Below are 8849 nucleotides of genomic sequence, written 5' to 3' on the forward strand. Positions count from 1 at the left end.
CTATTGTTTTTATTTTTGAGGGCATGGTCCTAATCATCAAAATATAAAAATTAATAATAATGAATAAGGTTGATGAAAAAAAGTTTCAATTATACCTTTGTTTTTGAATTTAGACGATAGTCAATAAAAGAAGCCCATTGGTCTCTATCTATTCCTTTTGGAGCCATTGTGATCAATTCATCTCTAGTACGTGTACCATCATTCCTTTGTTGCCACAATTCTTGTCGATGGTCTCTCCACTTTGTGTTAAGTGATTTGAGAACATAGTTTACATGAACATCAGAATGGACATCAAACTTAACCTTCAAAACATGAAACAATTAAAATTAACAACAATCATGGTATAATTAAATTATAAATTCAACTTTTACATTCCTTACCTGAATAACGTTTTTAAGTATATCTTCTTTATAATCTTTAGGAATCTTCCTCCAAAAAACCTATTCAATAATGCTCCACTATCTCCAATTGGTTGACCCTCATTATTCCATTGCACAATAATCCTTTCATTTGTAGGTAAATTCCATACATCATTGGCTGTTTTGTATTTATCTTTCCTTGATCATCTATAAAGTTTGAAAAACAAATTAAATAGTGTAGATTTAACTAAAAATCTGCATGATCAAAATCCAAGTTACAATACATATATACAAAAGTTTCAATCTGACATGGAGTTATTAAAACTGTGTTCCAACACATAATTTAAGTAGTTGCATACCAATAACATCAAACAACCATGCTCTTTTTCGTGCTACAAGCCTCTGTGATCTTCTTGCAACTCAGACTCCTCACTTTCTTCCTCTTCACTTTCAGAATATACACATGATGTACTAGTTGAAGATATCCTCACTTTCAAGATTCCTGGAAGTAAATTAGTTGAATGAAAAAAAAAACAAGTGTGCATAAATATGTGAAACGTAAATTACTTGGTTGAGGTACATGTGCAGATAGAAGGGGAGCATGTTCATTAATTGGTTGAGGTGCAGGTGCAGGTGGAGGGGGATCCTTTTCATTACCTGGTTGAGGTGTAGGTGCAGATGAAATGGGATCTTGTTCAGTACTTGGTTGGGGTGCAAATGGAGGTGGAGGGGGAGCATGTTCACTACTTCTTTGAGGGCAGTTGGAGGTGGATGGGGAAATAGAAATGAAGAACCTGTTTAGTTTTGGAAAATGAATCAATTTGTTGAATATAGATGGAAAACAAATTAGTAAGAGAGTTGAGATATCTAACCTGGTGTAGATGGACGTTGAAGATGTCTAGAATTAGTAAACTTAGGTGCAGGAAATGATATATGCACTTGTGTATCTGACTTAGACTTATTTGAGGTTGCAAATTTATTCTTGAAGACTCCTGACAACCAATAAAACTCTTGAAGATTTAATAAAGCTCAATATTAAATTCAACATACTACCTGGATTAGATGGATGATGACATGAAGAAGACTTGTGATCAACTACTTGTCCCCATGTAGAAGAGGACTTATGGGTGGCGTGTACATTCGAACTATTACTCTTGGTTGATGTTTTCTTCATCTTCAGGTGGTCTTTAAAAAATAAGACAAACACATATGTTAGTATCAAGTAATATGTAAAGTCAAAGCTCATAACACATTGATTAAAGCTCATAACTCAATTTAATCGAGCATAAAATAATAGAGAAATTAGATACTTTTGTTAAAGCACTATTTTTTAGCATGATCAGCATTCATGTTGAACCAATTAAAACAGGGTTTTTCTCGCGCTATGCTAAAAAGTGTCAAACACTAGTTTTGATGCTTTCTGTTGCTGTTTTCTCGTAACAATCAATATAGGTTTTTCTTGCCATTTTCTCGTGTTCTTTTTGCATATAGGAACATGTCAACTAAGAACAAAAAGAGTAGTATCAATAAAAAAGTGATTGGTCGGACTGCATCTGGTAACACCCATATTCTTGCCGAGTTAAAAGGAACAATGTGGCCTATGATGAACTATATCTGGATGTTACAGATAAAGAAGATCGATGATGAAGATAAACGTTTATTTGAGCTCTTTGAGCTCACAAGCACTCAGAATGTAACCTTATTTTTCTTTATATATTCTTTAATCTGTTACCGAATGTTGAGTTTATCTCACTCAGTTCCTTTGGGGCTTGAGCTAGAGATGCATTCTTCTAAGGTTCAATATTGTTAATCTTAACACTCAAATTTTCGTAAGTGGTTAATTTTCCAGGGAGAAAATTGGAGTATGAAACTAGAAATTATGGAAATGGAGAAGAAAGTTGCTTGATGACAGCAGTAAAATTCTCTCGAAAATATCCTTATGGAAAAGCAATGGCTTTGATGGATTTAGAATACGGATTTCTGGAGGTATTTTAGCAAAAAAAACCCCACTTCTTGATTAATCTCAATTACTCCTAAACATCACTAGTTTGTGTCAGCTTTAAAACTTATTTGTTTGGCAAACAGATAAAGGAAGAGTGGCTGGTATTGCCTGCAATATTGTCTGTATTTATTCTCTCTAATTTTCCAGAATTCAGTAATCAGAGTGAAGAAGAAAATGGGCTCATGCATAAAAGGTAAGATTAAAATCACCTCTTTCTATTCCGTGACAAAAATTATTGAATAAACGGGGAAGAAATCCACATAATAGAAACAGGTGATTTGAATCAAAAAGCTGCAGAAAAATGCAGATGGTAAATGTTATGTCACTTTCCTCTAGAAAAATCCCTAGTATAGGCCACTTGTCCATAAAAGTTTCTGTTATTCATGCAATCACTTGTCGGCACAACACAATTATACAATAAAATATTTCTGGGAAGTTTAGACCTGTATATGTACAATAAGAACAACTTTTTAAAGGACTGACACCTTGTTGTAATCAGTTTTAGCTTCACAAAAATCATCTGTAATGTACTTTTTCATTTGACCAACTCACCTAGATTATAATATACCTAGATCACTCGCCCAATTATGTACCTAAAGAACTAAAGTGTCACCAGAATTTTAAATTAATGTTCTTTTTTTTGGAAGGGGTAACCGGCTGGACAACACAAACATATTCTCATTCTCTTTCCCTTTATGGTGTTGGTTGTTGGTTTTGGTGGATTGCAGAGAAATGGAAAAGATCAAGGATCCATCAATTTACTGCAATCCAGTAATATTACAAAGCGAGGACTTAACCAAGGTTTGTATACAAACTTGCAATTTTTCTGTGTTTTTACTCATGGTGAGTTCACACACTTATATCTTGATTCGTGAAATGAAAACTCATTGATCACATCTTGTGTATTCCTTTCTGGTGTGACAATATATATTGGAAACAACTGTTTATCCTAGAGAACTTGAACCCTTGAAGGAGCTAAGGGAACTCAATAATAATCACCCTTGGTGATTCTTCTATCCATTAGTGTATTTGATTTAAAGGAACTGACTAAGGCAATCCTATGTACCATTATCCTGTTGAAGAAGTTGCTTGAAACAAAAACAACTTGCTTTGAGTACAAGATTAATTCTCAAGAATGAAGTTAGAGATTGCAGTGTAAAGGAAAATATATTCTGCATTTTTTGTCAGGAATTGGGAAATATACAGGGAAAATATGTGCTGATAAAGCTACGATTGAAGCTGTTATTCAACAAGAACATGAGAAACTAAGGCTGCATCAAGCCAAGCTTGATAATCTTCAAGCTAAATACAAAGTCATGATGTAAAATTGTACTGAATCCATAGAAACATAAAATATGCAGAAAAATAGCATTGGATTATGGAATAGAGAATTGAATCAAAACAAGTGCAGAAATAAGAATCCTAAAATCAGAAAAGCTACCTAACTCTAAAACCCAACTTCCAAAACACGAATCCTAAAGCTATCTAATCTAAAACATGAAATCAGAATCACAATTGATTCTGGAATGCAGAAACTGAAATTTAATTACACAAACCAAAACATCCTTGCTAGTTGCTAGTAGTATATGTGACAATTACCTTACTAGACTGTTGCTAGACAGAAACTGAAATTCAATTACACAAAAACTGAAATTCAAAGAGTGTTATATGACAATTACCTTGCTAGTTGTATATTTCCATCCTCATCTGGATATAGTAATTCTAAGTTTTGTTGCTCAAATGGTTCAGATTCATGAAAATCGTCAACATCTTCTTCACCCATGTTGTACACGTCTCTAGGCTTTAAATGTACAGGTATGCCCCAATTTTTATCCAACTCATCTTCTACATAATACACCATTTGAGCTTCTGATGCGTGAATGTATGGCTCATCATCATCATTATCACCAATGTGGATCAAACGTGAAAAACTTACTAATGTAAATCCAAAGTCATCAGTCACAATCCCTCTAGAAGAAGTTGTATTAGCCCACATACATTTGAATAAAACAATTGAGAAATGTCCATGGTAATTTATCTCAATTATGTCTACCAATCGACCGTAATATGGCACAGCTCCAAACCGCATTTGATTATCAATGCTACTTGCATAACTCCTTGTCCCAAATGTACCAAACACTCCACTATTTTATGTTTTAAGCCTAAGGTCACGCTCCAATATACGAAATTTGAACCCATTCACATTGTAGGCATTGTATCGCTTTGCACAATCAATCGGACCCATAGCTAAGAATTTTAAATCAATTGAATGGATACCAATTGATTCATTCCTTATCTAAAATAAAATAAAACAAAATACTTAATATTCAGAAACATGCTTAATATTTTCATAATGTATATAAGTTAAAGATTATAGGAGAAAATATACATACACGATGTGAAAACCATTCTACAAATTCCCTATGAACCCTCTTGTCTATCATAGAGGATGATCGTGTGCGGCTTCTTAGTTGTCTTCGTAAAGTGTCTCTAAATTCCCTATGTCAAAGATATAAAATATATAATGTAATGTTGAAGGAAAAACTAATTATACAAAAATGCATAAATACTTACTTCAAAAACGGGTCAACTATGGTGCAGTTGTTTAGCACATGACGATGTGCTTGCAACTTTTCCTTTGTCGATAGAGTGAAATAAACAAAAGAACCGACTAGTTTTCCAACTTGTGGGAATAATGTACTTACATTAGATGGAACAATACGAGGTTCATCATTAACACGACGCAGTCAATTAAATACAGTCTCAATTCCATCTACATATCTAGAACAAAAAGTTAAAGCCTCTTCAGCCATGTATCCTTCAACTATTGGCCCTTCTACTTGTGCCTTATTACGAACATAGGACTTTAACTTTCCTAGATACCTCTCAATAGGATACATCCATCGATATTGGACGGGTCCTCCAAGCTTGGCATCTTCCACCAAATGCACAATTAAATGAATCATGACTGTAAAGAAAGAAGGAGGAAATAACATCTCCATGTGGCACAATGTGAGGACAACTCTACTTTGTAGTTGATCAAGTTCATCCATTCTTAAAACTTTATTGCACAATTGTATAAAAAACATACACAGATCAATCAAGATATAGCATACTTCTTTAGGAAGTGTATATCTCATTGCCAAAGGTAAAAGTTGCTTCATCAAAACATGTGAATCATGACGTGTTAATCCACCAAGCTTACGTTGTTTGACATCAATGCATCTACTAATGTTACTAGAGTAACAATCTGGAACAGTCATGTTCTTCAAAGTTTTGAGAAAGATATCTTTATTTGCATTTGTTAATGTATATATAGCAGGGAGATATCTACCATTCTCATCAGGCCAAAGATCAGGTCTAATACCCCAAAGTTGTAAATCCTTTCGTGCTTTTAGATTGTCTTTACATTTGTTTGAACTATCATTCAACAAGGTAAACACCACATTATCACATACATTTTTCTCAATATGCATAACATCCAAATTGTGATGTAATAAGTTGTCTACCCAATAAGGAAGTTAAAAAAATATACTCTTTTTTCGCCATTGTTGAGTGTCTAACTTGGCATGATTAACTCCCCGTTGTCTTTTGGCTCGTTCTTCAAGTACTAGTTCTTTCCCAAATTCAACATTGACATTTTCAACTTGTTGTAAGACATCATATCCTGACACTACCACAGGTGGATTTCAATTTTCTATAGTTCCATCAAATCTCATGCGAGCCAGTCTAAATCTATGCCTTCCATCTAACCAACGACGATGACTCATGAAACAAAATTTACCACCTTTAAGAAGCTTCTTAGGAGTTGTGTCAAAATTACATCTAGGACATGCCAACCCAGTATGCGTGTTCCATCCAGATAGAGTTCCAAGACCTGGAAAATCACTGATAGTCCATAATACAGCTGGATGCATATCAAACACTTTTACCATATGAGTCAAAAGTTTTTATGCCCGTGCTCCATGACTCTTTCAACTCTTCTATTAGTGGCTGTAAATATACATCAATATCATTTCCTGGAGCTCGCTTTCCTGGAATGATCATAAAGAGAATAAAGGAACTTTGTTTCATACACATCCAAGGAGAAAGGTTGTACGGTATGAGTACAACTGGCCAAATACTATAACTAGTGCTTAGATTGCCATATGGATTAAACCCATCAGTAGCCAAACCAAGTCTCACATTTCCAGTGTCTGAGGCAAATTGAGGATGTTTAAGGTCAAAAATGTCTTCCATGACTTAGAATCTCTTGGATGCCTTAAGATTTCTTCATTTGTACTTTTTGATGCATGCCATCGCATATGCTCGGCTATTTTAGAAGACATAAACATCCTTTGTAAGTGTGGCTTCAGAGGAAAATACCTTAAAACCTTTGCAGGAATCTTTTTTCTTTTATTACTTGTACGACTGTCACTTGTCCCTTTCTTTTTTGCCTTCCATCTAGATGTTTTACATTTCTTACAAAAGTCCTTATTTGCGTCTTCTCCAAAGTACAATATGCAATCATTTGGACAAGCATCAATTTTTGTGTAATGAAGACCAAGCTTGTTAATAATTTTCTTCGCCTCATAGAATGAGCTTGGTATTTTAGCATGTCCAAAAGCATCGGCTAACAACTCTAGTATCATGGACATTCCCTTGTTAGTTATTTTGCACAAACATTTGATGTGATACAACTTGATCAAGAAAGAAAGTTTAGAATATTTATCACACCCTTCATATAAACTCTCTTGACCTTCTTGCATCAAATGAAAAAAGTCTTCGAGATCATCATTCATATTATGGCTTGACTCTGCACCTGTTTCCTTATCATCCACCATGCCATCATTGTATTGATGATACCTAAATGCATCATTAATCATGTCACACATTGGATTATTAGCAGGAATTACTTCATCATTTTCTTGTGGCATTATATGTATTTCATCTGGCACATTTGCTCCTCTTCTCTCCCCATGTAGAAGCCACATTGTATATCCTTTTGGAAAAGGTTTGATAATCAAGTGTTCATACACTATTTGACGACACTGCCACTTGTTAAAGTTACATTTCGGACATGGACATACTATTTCCCCCCTCACACTGCTATTAGCAAATGAAAAGTCCAAAAATGTGTTTAATCCTTCCATATATTGAGGTGTATTTCTAGGCATCTCTATCCAAGATTTGTCCATTTAGAATAGGGTCTGTACAAGTCAAGAAATTGATACGTCATTTCAAGACAACAATAACATACACACAATTTTCTTTTATGTCATGCATGTAATGCGAACACATTAAACTATTAATCTTATATCACACAAGGTGATAACACAAACTCTCGTTTCAGATTATCAGCATTATGAGTAGTAGATATTCAAAGCAAACAAAAACACATGCATTTAGTAAATTGTTAAAATATGTTACTTACTCAAGCCTTGCCTTCCTCCTTTGACAAATTTTCCAAACTAGAGTTCTTCCTTAGTAAAAGAAAACTAACTCAACTTCAAAAATAAGTGCTGCTCTGCAGGGAAATCAAAGTGTTAATGCAAAAAAATAGTAAAAACTTAATAATAAGAGCAAAATTAAAATTAACTGAAAAGAAAAAGTGATTACTGATATTGGTGCTTTTTTTTATATTCTAATTGAACTTCTATATCTCATGATGGCTTATAAAAACAACTTGTGTACTTTTGACAATAAATAGTATTGTCTATTTGGAACAATCACGACAAACTGTGACTAGTACACAAAGTAAGTTTCTAAGAATGAGAGTTCAGTCACTAATAAACACATTTAATTACCAAATCTTTCTTTTAATAGAACTTTCTTAGACATGTATTTTCACACAACTACACTCTACATCCAAAAAAAAGAATGACACTAGAAACCAGTTACAATCACATAACATACTAAAAGTTTCATACAATACTTTCTGCTACCAATAGCAACAAAATACTAACCAAACTTTAATATCATTATTAGGTGTCAACATAATAACACGAGAACTTACTACTTTTAATTAGTATTATCAATGGGTTGAGACATCTAATATCACATTCTTTTATTTATATATTAATTATTACTAATAAAAAAAATGGAACTTATTACTAAAATAATAACACCCTCTATTGAAAGTAGAAAAAAATAACTACTAAAAAAACCTTCAAATAGAAATTAGCCTGATTCTTCTCTCAAACACTAAAATGTTATTAAAGAAAAAAAAGGTCACTTTGGTTTATCTTTCTAAAAAACAATATATTTCTTCTAATAGTAAGGAAAGTACGGAAAAAAAAGGTCATTGGTTTATATTAATTTAAGACTTCTTTAAGTCATTTTGGTTTATATTAATATAAGACTTCTTTTCAATGTTTTTTTTTTCTTTAAATGACTATAACCACTAAATAAAGTAAACTTTTCTAACTCTGTTTTAAAAATAAATCTTCCAAAGTAAAAGTTAATTTGAAAAAAGCTAAATTAAAACACTGAATGGTTTGCATAAACTA

General features: G+C 33.1%; 1 pseudogene; it reads right to left on the bottom strand.

Moving 5' to 3' along the window:
• Window positions 1-5108: 5108 nt before the first annotated feature.
• LOC146886182 (uncharacterized) lies at window positions 5109-7538 on the bottom strand (annotated as a pseudogene).
• Between the last annotated feature and the right edge of the window lie 1311 nt (window positions 7539-8849).

Source organism: Vigna unguiculata, chromosome 5, assembly GCF_037176805.1.
Source record: "Vigna unguiculata cultivar grain cowpea cultivar isolate G323 ecotype 2 chromosome 5, ASM3717680v1, whole genome shotgun sequence".
NCBI classification, from domain to species: Eukaryota; Viridiplantae; Streptophyta; class Magnoliopsida; order Fabales; family Fabaceae; genus Vigna; species Vigna unguiculata.